Source organism: Salvia splendens, chromosome 10 (assembly GCF_004379255.2).
Source record: "Salvia splendens isolate huo1 chromosome 10, SspV2, whole genome shotgun sequence".
NCBI lineage: Eukaryota > Viridiplantae > Streptophyta > Magnoliopsida > Lamiales > Lamiaceae > Salvia > Salvia splendens.
The window spans coordinates 30470314-30483583 of record NC_056041.1 but is presented as its reverse complement, the minus strand read 5'-3'; the positions used below and the strand labels follow the sequence as shown (position 1 = coordinate 30483583).

Genomic DNA, 13270 nt, shown 5'->3' with positions numbered 1-13270 from the left:
TTCTGGAGAACGAAACGCCCCATGAAATTCGAGAGGAAATAAAGGATAAACCTCAAGGGATGGAAGGAGAAGTCATCAAGCATTGTGAGGGACTAGGCGCTGCATTGTTCTACCTCCAAACACAAATGGTGCATGCACTAGATGAGAATGTGGAAGGATCCACACCTGGAGAGGAAGGAGAGACTGCATCGACGGAGAGACTGCATCGACAGAGAGACCACCTCCAGTGGTTGACAAGCCTGATGGGTGTTGCTACGAATAAAGTGAACCGGAGCTGAAGGAGGAGAAACCTAGAAGAAAGGCTGCAAGGTTTACCCATTGGGTGCAGTTACAACCATGGCCTGGAGCGCTCAAGGTGGAGAAGCCTCCTGACCCTGGACTACGTCCCAAGGAAAAGAAAAAGGTTCAGGGGACTTACAAGAATCACAAGACAAAGCGGGGTACCATTATGGTGATACCTCCAGAAAAATCAGTGGATAGAAAGAAGAAGAGTTAATTCACGGTTTCTAATCAGTGATCATTTCCATAAATGTTTGCCTACTTCTAAACTGATCAAGTTAAAGGGGGATTCAGACCCACTTGATCTAGTTATTTGCAAAGGTGGTAAGGGAAACTAGAGGATGGATGAATGCGAGGAGAAAAGGAAGTTGCTAACCCATGAGTACAAATGTACAAAGATGATTAACTGGGCATAAAGTACTACTCCTCAAGTTTTGGTGGGAATCGAAGCAAGTCAAATTCAGAAGAGCAAGTGCCAACTTGCAAGTCAATCAATCCACCACCTCCTGGGAATTTCAAAGTTTCAGGAAGTATCGTGCCTTATAACTTTTTATTTGTTAATCCATCTAAAAAGGAAAGTAATAAATGAATGAACAATATGTATAGCGGGAGAAATCCCACTATGCACACTCAGCTTGATCAAATGAATAAATGGTCGCTAGGCAATTATCAGAAATTCACCTACTCAACTCAATACACATGTGTGCGCAAAGGACTTGATCAAGCGTATCTCGAGAGTTGCCTACAACCTTATATAAAAGTTTTTATTTTTGTCTTTTGCTTTATTTTAGGAAAATCCCAAACAAATTCAGTTTTAGAAAATAGCAAAAATATGTTTCAAAATTTTTTGGACGTACCTAGAAGGAATTTAAATGGAACTCAATCTAGAAGAATTTCTACCAGTGTTTCACAAATCCTTTCATTATTCTATCTTATTTTAAGCACGGATTTATCAAATAAGTGAAAAAGAATATTACAGTGCAATTTTTGTCTTTTAACCGGGAGAAGTCTAAAATGGAAAATAAAAAGGAATATCATAAATTCTCAAAATTTGAATTTTGGCGCAGGAAGGCGAACAGTTCCTGATGTCACGGAAGTCGTTTCACCTTCCTCTCTCTAAATATACCTCTCCCAACTCTTTATTTTAAAGTAAAACACACTTGACCGCCGATTTTCAAAAGCCCTCAAACCCTAATCTCAATCTCTCAAACGTCTGCAAACTGTTTTCTCAGACAAAAATTGACAACTCCTCTACATCCTGTCAACCACCAAAACCTTCCACCGGACGTCGAGTTTGGTTGATTTCCGCAACTCTTAGACCAGAGGGAACAACACTTCCAGCCGCACAACCTGTGGCGATTCCGAATGTGGGTACATCTCAGCCACCGGAGACGTCTGCCAGTAACTTGTACTCAGATATCATCATAGAGGCGATGGACAAACTAAATCGCTACGGAGACAGATGAAGGAGTTCACAGGTTTTGGATGTTTCGGTTTGTGAAGCTTTTTGAGTCGCTCATCAGGGTACTCTTTTTTCCCTTGGGGAGTTTTATCCCATGGGGTTTTTTCCCCAAGGGGTTTTAACGAGGCCCACCCACTCTGGGTTTAGATGGGTGGCTTGAACTGTGATTGTCCGTGTTGGCAGCTTGCCGCGTGATGTTCATTCTTGGTCTTTACCATGTTCCATTGTACTAGTGTAACACCCGTACTTTTTATAGTACTTAGAACAACACCAAGTTACGACGAGACGAATAATAATTTGTCCAAACGAAAGGAAACGAACAAAAATAAGAACTTGGGGCCAATCCAAGTAAAAATAAAGAAAATCCAATGTGTTTTTTTTTACAAAATAGCTTTGGGCCAAAACAATCAAAAAGTCTAACAAATAAATATTTATACAAATTGGGCTTGCAACTAAATAAGCCCAAATCAATTAAATCAAATGGGAGCCCAATTTATTCCAAAATGTGGGAGCAAGGCCAATACTTTTCTCTTTCTTTCCATCCTCTTGGCCGATTCCCTCCCTCCATGGAGACTCTCCATGTTTCAACTTCTTCACCTTCCATCTCCCTCAATAAATCCTAAAAAATCAAAGGTCACACATTAATCCACAAGCTCCTTCATGTATCTCCTTCTCTAACACTTCACAATACATTTTACAATAAGCAAATTTAGAGAGAGAGAGGGAGCCGAGAGAGAGAGCCGAGAGGAGAAAGAAGTGGATTTCTACCATTTTTGTTTTCTCCACAACCAAGTACAATTCTTTGAGGTATAAACTCTACCCAATCTTCAAAGCATGAAGTTTAAGCATATATCCCATTATATATTTCATACATTACTTCATACATCCACTTCCCACAAGTAATTCAAACAAATTCAACAATTAACACCAATTGAACACCCGCTATGGTTAATCGAAAACACGAAAGAACATAACTTTGTAATAAAAACGTATCTTGCGGGGCTGTTTTGGGGCTGTGCGGTTATCTTTCGGCTGAATCGGGGTAGTTCGGAGTGTTGGCGGGGAAGGGAAGTCGCCGGCGGTGGAGGGAGACGGCTGGCAGAGGCGGCTGGACGAGTTGTGGCGGCAGCAGCGCCCCCGGCGGCTGGCCCTCCCACTACGACGAGCCGCGGCGTCGCCCTTTTCCCGGTGACAGCAGCGTCCTCCCGTCGAGGAGGCAGCAGCGGCAACAGGTCGAACCAGCGGCGATGGCTGCTTGGAACAGCGATGACAGCGACGGTGATGGCTGCTCGGTGCAGCTGCTGTGTCGTGACAGAGGGCGGCTAACCAGCGGCGAATAGAGGACGGGGATGGCGTGAGAAGGAGTAGGCGACGGGTTAGGGATTTCTCCAATTTTGGGGGATTTCTCTTTTGTGAAGAAAGGAGAGAGAGAAGAAGATAGAGAGATAGTGAGAAAGAGGAGAGTGAGGCATGGAGGAGGAGTTAAGTTTTGGGCCTTTTGTTTTTTTTGTCTTGGGCCTTGGGTTGTTTTAAAGAAATTGGACTTTTAAAGGATTTGGGCCTTATATTTTATTTGGAAGTATAAGGTGAAGAACATAATTAAGTCTTCGGCCGATAATTTAATCGTAAGGAATTATTTATTTTATTCCCGGAATAATTTTTATCCCAAGTCCGAAATAATATAATTTCGAAGAGAAATAATTGCGATAATTTAATTATGCGCCTAAATGGTTTGGGGATTTTATTTCGACGTCATGGAAAATACGAGGAGCCAACGGAGGAAGTATTGGTATAAGCGGCCGACCGGCGACGCCTTGGGCGGCCGCCGAATAATCGAAAATGCACGAAAACCGAGGAAATGAATTATAAGATTTTAATTAGAGTGCATGCATTCTAAAATGTCTTCGTTACCGAGATTGATGTGTACTTTATGTATTTACTGAAAAGGTGGTTCGCACGCACGCTAAAGTCGGAACGAGGAACTTTTTACGGAAATCCTAAGCTTTTGAGGTGGGCTTTATTACTTAAACTCTTTTATTTGAAATGATATGTTATGGTGAAATAAGGGTGGTTTAAAATAGTATGTCATGCCGTATTTTATGTTTTGAATTGCCTATCTGATTGTCTACTGGGATAATATCCTACTAGACTTTGATAGTTAACGAATTCGGGTCTGACTAGGGAGTGAGTCCTTACTCGGACTAGTGCACTGATAGGGATCGTGAGCCGTCCTCTAGGTCGGCCGGTCCAGTGATCGAGATTGTGGCCACATTCTCGTTTCACATGATAGCTCAGATATGGTACATGATGGGGGATGATGTTTGCCTGCGCAGGCACTATTTTATTAAAGGAATGATTTAGTGTTTCTCGGCCTTTTTAAAGTAAAACCCGAGATTCACTCGATGATGGCTTGACATGTCTTAAATGATAAATGTATTTCGGGCATGAGTTCACTGAGTGCATCAAGTACTCAGCCCCTGCATATGTTTTCCCTATGTGCAGGTTGAGCGTGGACGGAGGACGGAGGATGTTGAGCATTGGACAGAGACAGTATTCAATAAATGATCTGGTTGCTATTGTGTCTTCATACATAGTAGTAGCTAACTCTCAAATGCTTCCGCTATGCCAAGTTATAAGAATTTCCTTGATTTCCTTTGAATTGTCAAACTATGTCATTCACGTTGTGTACCTTCGAGTTTTGAAACCTTGTTGATAAATGAAATTTCATCTTTTGATCGGTATGTCGTACTCCTTTTGATTGTTCCCCCTTCTTCCCCGCTTCTTAAATCCCCCACGAGTCACGATTCCCCGTGCTTCCTATCCTTAGGAAGTGCGGTCGTGACAACTAGCCAACTTATGGCTTTCTATCTTGTACTCCCTCGGGTATGCCCGAGCGTATGATGTAAACGTTTGGTTTTGGTTCTATTTTATTTACTTGTCCATAAAAAAAGGGGACATCATTACGAGTACCTAATATCTCCCGCTTCTCCCTGGAGACGGACGGGTGCAAAATGTCTCCCGACATCTTCCAAGAGATCGGCGGGTGTCCAATGTCTCCCGACATTTCCTAGTATCGATGGGCGTAAAACGTCTTCCGATATTTTCAAAGGGACTGTCGTGAGCCTAATGTCTCCCTACATTTTCTAAGGCACGGACGGGAGCCAAAATGTCCAACCATGTCTCCCAACGAATGGGAGACGAACCTTGGGACCAATGGGACACGTGCAAGGACCCTATCATGTGGGACATCTAGGCCAGTGCCAAACGTCTCCCGTTTCTCCCAGAATACGGACGAGTGAAAAATGTCTCCCGACATCTCCCAAGTGATCGGCGGTTGTCTAATGTCTCCCGACATTTTCTAAGGCAGGAGGGAGTTAGATGTCTTACCATGTCTCATGATGATTGGGAGACGTCTGTTGGGACCAATGGGACACGCCCAAGGACCATATTAAAGGGGACATCATTACGAGTGCCTAATATCTCCCGCATCTTTCAGGAAATAGACCAGTGCAAAATGTGTCCCGACATTTCCCAGTGCACGACGAGTGTCCAATGGCTCCCGACATTTTTCCAAGGCATGAATGAGTGCCAACTGTCTATAGGCATTTCCCAGTAACGACAAGTGTAAAATGTCTCCCAATATTTCCAAAGGGACTGTCGTGAGCCAAATGACTCACTACATTTTCTAAGGAACGGACGAGAGCCAAATATCAATCCATGTCACCCGACGAACGGGTGACGACCCTAGGGATCAATGGGAGACGGGAAAGGACCCTATCACGGGGGACCATAGATGAGTGCTAACTGTCTCTCACTTTTCCCAAGAGATGAACGGGTGCCAAATGTCTCCCGACATCTTCCTAGAGACCGGCGGGTGTCCAATGTCTCCCAACATTTTTCCGAGGCACGAATGAGTGCTATACGTCTCTAGGTATTTCCCAGTAACGATGGGTGTAAACATCTCCCGATATTTTCTAAGGGGTTGTAAACGACTCTGATACCAATTGAAGGGGTTGGCAACGGAAGCGTGTAGGCAATGGATCACATAATAATTCTGATCTATTTAGCAGATTATTTAGACAAATTTTATTCGCGTAATTCTCACATGTATCATGCTCTTAACTTGAATTCAAACATGCTTTATCACAATTAACACCTAAAACATGCTTACTACGGAGTTAGCCAATTTACCTCGTTGATTCTCCAAAGAATCGAAGATAGCTAGAGCCTTCTCCACGTGAAGATCTTGAGTACTAAAGCACGGATCTTCTGATTGGTTTCCAGACTGTAAACTTATATATCAGTGTGGGCTGATCTCACCAGAATACTAAGACTTTAATAAAGAAAACGAAAACTACTCACGGAGGAAGTTGAAAATCGTCCCTCTTCAAGACAGAGAGAGGGATGAAAATATTGATGAAAATAATATATATTTTCTGTCTCCTTTATTTTCCTATTTATATTAAGTCACATATTGGGCCTCCCCCAATTATTTTTTACTAAATAAATTGAACCCACAATTTAATATAAGCTTATATTGGAATATTACGATCAGCCACTACCCGGATTCTTGGGTTGCGAAAAACCCGCACCATTTGGTAAGTCAAAGTTGTGCATAATCAATATCGTATGCTCAATGCTAACATACATTGATTAAGAAATTAATTATCAAGACCTCGTCTTTCAGTAGATAGCATAAAGAGGCGGAAGGTTCCGACCTCGAGGCCCAGGTCAGGCCGAGAGCGATAGGCTTCGCGGTGCGACGCTGGCTGAGCCAGTGGGAGCGGATGGTGCGGGAGAGGGTGAAATGGGAAGTGGTGGTTGGCCGAGAGCGTCGACGCCTATGCGCGTCTCGCTGGCCGAGAGCAGCCATGTCGCCCGACGAGACTCCTGGCCGAGAGCGTCGGCACCCGACGGTCAATGGACCGAGACGGGAGGTGAGGCGCGGGCCGAGAGCCAGCGCCACCCGACGCGTCACCTGGCCGAGACGCTGGTGCGCCTCCGTGCGCACCACAGGCCGAGGGCAGAGACGCCCAACAAGTCGTGATGCCATGCGCGCTGCTGGCTGAGACGCCGTGTGCGTCGTGATCCAACTACGAACTCGTCGGATTTTCATCGTTCATCGTTCGTGCAAACCTCTTACGATAAGATATCAATGATGGATTATTTTAATGATTATTTAATGCATTAATTTAAAGATATCATTAAAATAATATTATTTAATAGAAATAAAATATTTTAGGAAGATTTCCCTAGATTTTAGAAATATTTGAATTATTGACTATATCTATGGAAATAGATAATATTATTTTGATTCCTAGATGATATGGACAAGAATAAATTAATAGTTTCCTAATTATTATATATCTAGAATCCTAATAAGGAAAGATATGTATGAATAAATTAAATAATATAATTTCTCTTCCTTATCTTGAACATGGAAGTAATATGAATTTAATTTTTCATGTCTAATTAAGATTTAAATAATTCATTTATTTAGAATATCTTATAGAAGAAATGAATGAGAATTAAATTCTAGAACAATTAATTTCATAAAGTAATATACAAAATGATAATTAAAGATTTAATTATCCAGTAAATTAAATGCCAACAGAATTTAATTAAGCCTTAATCTGCCTCAAGGATAAGGATAATTAAAGAAAAACCATAACCCAAATATCTAAGCTATAATTACGAACTTAATGTTTGTATATGGTCTCCACAGATTGGTCTGCAATTTGTGAAACTAATTTCTAATATTATCACCACCCATTATGTGAGGACAATAATCCTAAGAAATAGGAAGTTTATAAGGAAGGACTTCTCAAATATAAATAGTATGAACTGGAATGTGGTGACAATGATCCTAAGAAACTACGAGATTCAGGAGTTCACACAAAATTTATGAGACAACTTGATTTTATTAGCAGCACATGCACATTATTATGAGAATGTGTTGTAGAAATGGGATTATGTAATGCTAAATCTGGTGGTCTTGCTTAGGCAACATTAGGCGGCCATGCCATTATGTGGTTTCTGGACTATTCGTCGGTGTTGTGACCAGTAAAATGCTAAAATTTTAATGCTTATTGACCTCTTATGGAGGGTACAAAATTTAAATTTTACAGTTGTAAGATTTTTAAAGGTTTTATGGTTAATCTACTCAAATTTCTAACAAAAGTTTATGAGAAATAATAAATCTTCTGTTTTGCAGTGCAAACTAAATCTTCAAAATGTCATTCAATCCTCTTTCTGCAATTCTTAAAGAAAACAAACTCGAGGGCCAAAATTACATAGAATGGAAACAAAATTTGGACATCGTTCTCACAGCTGAAGAATACAAGTTTGTGCGCACTACTCCACAACCTCCAGTGCTAGCGGCAAATGCCGCGGCAGGAGTTAGAGATGCGCATAAACGGTGGCATAAGGCGAATGAGATGGCTAAGTGCTATATGTTGGCTTCTATGTCTTCAGTGATCAAGCATCAGCATTCTGCCATGGTGACTACCACCGAGATTATGCAAAATCTCACAAATCTTTTTGGTACTCAGAATCGAACAACTAAGTCTCAAGCCTTTCGGAGTATCATGACGAAGACAATGAAGGAAGGCACTTCTGTGCGGGACCATGTGTTTGGGTTTGGAGCCCCTTGCATAGTGGAAGATTTGTACAAAACAAATAAATCAGACGTAGGATCTATTTGACAGATTATGGGATTAATCTATTCACACGTTAACACAGAATTGCATGCTAGAACGCAAATAATTCATGCTTAAAGAATATAAATCCTAAAACATGAATTCTACTGTTTAGAGTTACCGATTCTGTCACGACCACAACTCCCTGGTTAAAGAAAGCGTAGCTATTTCGCGACTAAACTTACTAAATCGTCTCAAACTTATCATGGATAATACTTAACTCAATGGAAACATTGTCTGAATGTGATAAAGGGTACAACCATATCGAATCAGAGTAATTCCTGGGTGCTAAAACAAATTCTAGATCTTACAGCGGAAGAGTACCAAGATGATGTAATATGTATGAAAACATACTAAATCAACTACCTTACTTCTTAATTTATTTTCTTTCCCAACACCTCCTCTGCATCGACACTGATCAACATGCACATTAAGAAAAAAACAATATGCAGGGCTGAGTACTTGGTATACTCAGTGGGCTCATTGCTGAAAACTTTTCTTAAGTCAGTTCGAATATTTCCAAGCCTTACTGAAATAAGATGACATTGGTGTGGTATAGCACTGAATTGGATCTAACAGCAAGACGATTCATTATGCTATCTACTGAAAGACGAAGTCTTGATAATTAATTTATTAATCAATGTACGTTAGCATTGAGAATATGGTATTGATTATGCACTACTTTGACTTACCAAATGGTGTGGGTTTTTTGCAACCCAAGAATCCTGGTATATTGGGTAGTGGTGATTAATATCTAGCGGTGCTAGGATTGCTATTATATTGAATCGTGCGCGAGGTGAGTCTCGTTTGATAACATCCACAAGAGCTCGAAACAAGGTTTTATTATTCGGAACCTAGCCAGTTGGAGTTTGATTACACTTTGAATAATAAATAAGCGTTTCTTGTTGAATAATAAATAAGCGTTTCTTGCTCGAAACAAGGTTTTATTATTTAGTCCACTCTTGGAGTTAATAATATGTTCATTAATTAAGTTCATAACAGACATTAATTAATTAACGGACGTTTCTATCTTAAGCACGAGAAATGAACGACAAACAAATGGAAACCCGGAATACTTGTAATTTCGGATTTGGATGGGAGTGCAATATTTCTTTTGTAGTAGATGCTCGTAATATTCCAATATAAGCTTATATTAAATTGTGGGGTTCCAATTTAATTAGTAAGAAGCTAATTGGGGGAGGCCATATCCAAATTCATCCATAGATCCCTGACTGTGCCCAATATGTGACTTAATATAAATAGGAGAATAAATGTGACAGAAAATAAACCTAATTATTATCATAATTTTCATCCCCCTATCTTTCTGGAAGAGGGACAATTTTCAGCTCTTTCCATGAGCAGTTTCCGTCTTCTTTATTCAAGTCCTAGTATTCTGGTGAGATTGCACGAAGGTAAATTGGCAAATTCCGTATTCTGGTGAGATCAACCCACACTAATATCATTTTACAGTCCGGAAACCAGTCAGAAGATCTGTGGTTTAGTACTCAAGATCTTCACGTGGTGAAGGCGCTAGCCAACTTCGATTCTTTGGAGAATCAACGAGGTAAATTGGCTAATTCCGTAGATTTAGACTAAACAATCTCCTAAATAGATCAAGATATTATGTGATCAATTGCATGCACGCATCCGCTGCCAACCCCTACATGGGACACGCGCAATGACCCTATCACGGGGACATCTAGACGAGTGCCAAATGTCTCCCGCTTCCCCAGAAGACGGACGAGTGCAAAATGTCTCACGACATGTTCCAAGTGACCGGTAGTTGTCTAATGTCTCCCTACATTTGTGAGATGTCTATTAGGGACCAATGGAACACACCCAAGGACCATATCAAAGGGGTCATCATTACGAGTGTCTAATGTCTCCGACATCTCTCAGGAGACAGACCGGAGCAAAATGTCTCCCGACACCTCCCAAGAGATGGGCAGGTGTTAAGTATCTCCCGCCATTTCCCATTGCACGACGGTTGTCCAATGTCTCCCGACATTTTTCCAAGGCACGAATGATTGCTATATGTCTCTAGACATTTCCCTGTAACGATGGGTGTAAAATGTCTCCTGATATTTTCTAAGGGTGTGTCTTGAGCCCAATGTTTCCCTTCATTTTCTAAGGCACGGACGGGAGCCAAATGTCTAACCATGTCTCCCGATGAACGAGAGACGACCCTTAGGACCAATGGGACACACACAAGGATCCTATCACGGGGGACATCTAGACGAGTGCCAAATTTCTCCCGCTATTCCCAGAAGACGAACGGGTGCAAAATATCTCCCGACATCTCCCAAGAGACTGGCGATTGTCAAATGTCCCCCTACATTATATAAGGCACGGAAGGGAGCTAAATGTGTTACCATGTCTCCCGACAATTGGGAGACGTCTGTTGGGACCAATGGGACACGCCCAAGGACCATATCAAAGGGGACATCATTACGAGTGTCTAATGTCTTCCGCATCTCTCAGGAGACAGACCGGTGCAAAATGTCTCCCGACACCTCCGAAGAGACGTGCGGGTGTTGAGTATCTCTCGACATTTCCCATTGTACGATGTGTGTCCAATGTATCCGGACATTTTTCCAAGGAATGAATGAGTGCTCAATGACTCTAGGAATTTCCTAGTAACGACGAGTGTAAAACGTCTCTCGATATTTTCTATGGGACTGTCGCGAGCCAAATGTCTCCCAAAATTTTCTAAGGCATGGACGAGAGTCAGATGTCAAACCATGTATCCTGACGATCGGTAGATGACACTTGGGACCAATGGGACATGCGCAAGGACCCTATCATGGGCGACATCTAGATGAGTCCTACATGTCTCTCGCTTCTCCCAAGAGACGGATGGGTGCAAAATGTCTCCTGGCATCTTCCAAGAGACTGGCTGGTGTCCAATGTCTCCCGACATATTTCCAAGGCACGAATTAGTGCTATATGTCTCTAGGCATTTCCTAGTAATGATGGGTGTAAAAAGTCTCCCGATATTTTTCAAAGGACTGTCGTGAGCCTAATGTCTCCCTACATTTTCTAAGGCACGGACGGGAGCCAAATGTCTAACCATATATCCCGATGAACGGGAGATGACCCTTGGGACCAGTGGGACACGCGCTAGGACCCTATCACTAGGGACATCTAGACGAGTGCCAAATGTCTCCCACTTCCTCCAGAAGACGGACGGGTGCAAAATGTCTCCCGACATCTCCCTAGTGACCGACGGTTGTCTAATGTCTCCCTAGTGACAATGGGGAGGGGCTTGTTAGATTGCCGAATGTATCTCGAATCCTAAAAAAAAAACCTATTTGCTAGACCTAGGGATTAGAAAAAGTACGAACGCATGCATGAGTAACAGAAATGAAGTTTAACTAGTGAAATTCAACAACTAAACTACTAGACCGGGTAAACAAGTTTCCAAAAACAACTAGACAATATGTAACATGCATTGGGGACCATTTTCCCGAATTACCTATGACGAAAGAAAAGCTGCAGAAAGTAAACAACACCAGTAACAGATCCTGTTGGGGTTTCGTGCCCCTTGCACAGCGGAAGACATGCATAAACAAATAAATCATGCATGCTGATCTATTTGACTGATTATGGTATCAATTAATCACATGTTAAACATTGAATTGCATACAAGAACGCACATAAATCATGATTCTCCAAAGAATCGACGATTGCTTGCTCCTTCTCCGCATGAAGATCTTCATACTCGACCACAAATCTTCTAATCTATATCCTGAACTCACCACAAATCTTCTAATCTATATCCTGAACTCAGATAATGACCTTTGGGTGGCAAAGCTTGTCAGAATCGAAAAGGGCTTTACGAAATAGAAGACAAAATTCCCACAAGAAGGGAATGAAAATATTGGTCTCCTCTGGAGAGAGGGGGCACGAAATTTTAAGCTAAAAATCATTAAATAATCTTCTATTTAGTCTCCTTCATATAGAGTTATGATGTGCCAGATTAGGGATCCATGGAGGTTGGACTTGGGCAAAACCTATTGGACTTTTACTAATTAAATTGAGCCTCAATTTAATACAAGTCCAATAGAATATTATTATCATCCACTATAGTATAATAGTATTGACTGTTCACACCCAATCCCAATTACGAGTTATCCGGACTTTACCTATTTAATTTATTATTTCCCGTGTTTAAGATATAAATATCCATTAATTAATTTAAGTTAGCTATTTGACTTAATTAATTAATATATTTTTCAAGAGCTGTATAGTTCAAAACTTTATTTATTATTTTGGAATAAATTCCAACCGGCCGGGTTTCTGACTAATAAAATCTTTTTCGAACACCTCTTCATGATATTATCAAACTGGACTCACCCTGCACACGATTCATTGCAATAACAATACTAGCACCTCTAGACATTGATCACCACTACCCAAGATATCAGGATTCTTGCATTGCGAAAAATCCACACCATTTGATAAATCAAAGTAGTGCATAATCAATATCGTATGCTCAATGTTATGTCAAAAATGATTAAGAAATAACAATCACCGAGACCTCATCTTTTAGTAAATAGCAAGAAATACTTATCTCAACTATTAGATCCTTCAGTGCTATACCACACCAGTGTCGTTTATTTCCTAAGGTAAGGAAACATGCTGACTGACACTGCAACCATTCACGATAGGTAGTAAATGTCTATCTAGGTTGTGAAATTCTATTTCTCTTCTACAAATGACCAACTGTGCCACCTTCTGTGAACGTCATGCACGACCAGTCTACTATGAAGAAGAATTAGACTTATTTTCTTCTTATACGTTTAAATGTTTGAGAAACATCTTATAAATG

At 41.1% G+C, this 13270-nt stretch overlaps 1 long non-coding RNA gene across 1 annotated transcript; it reads right to left on the bottom strand.

Annotated features, from left to right (window-relative positions):
• Nucleotides 1-2065: 2065 nt before the first annotated feature.
• LOC121750456 lies at nucleotides 2066-3197 on the bottom strand. The gene is made up of 2 exons (XR_006039881.1): nucleotides 2717-3197; nucleotides 2066-2360 (listed from the first exon to the last, which is right to left on the bottom strand). It is a non-coding gene; the product is annotated as an uncharacterized LOC121750456 (long non-coding RNA).
• Between the last annotated feature and the right edge of the window lie 10073 nt (nucleotides 3198-13270).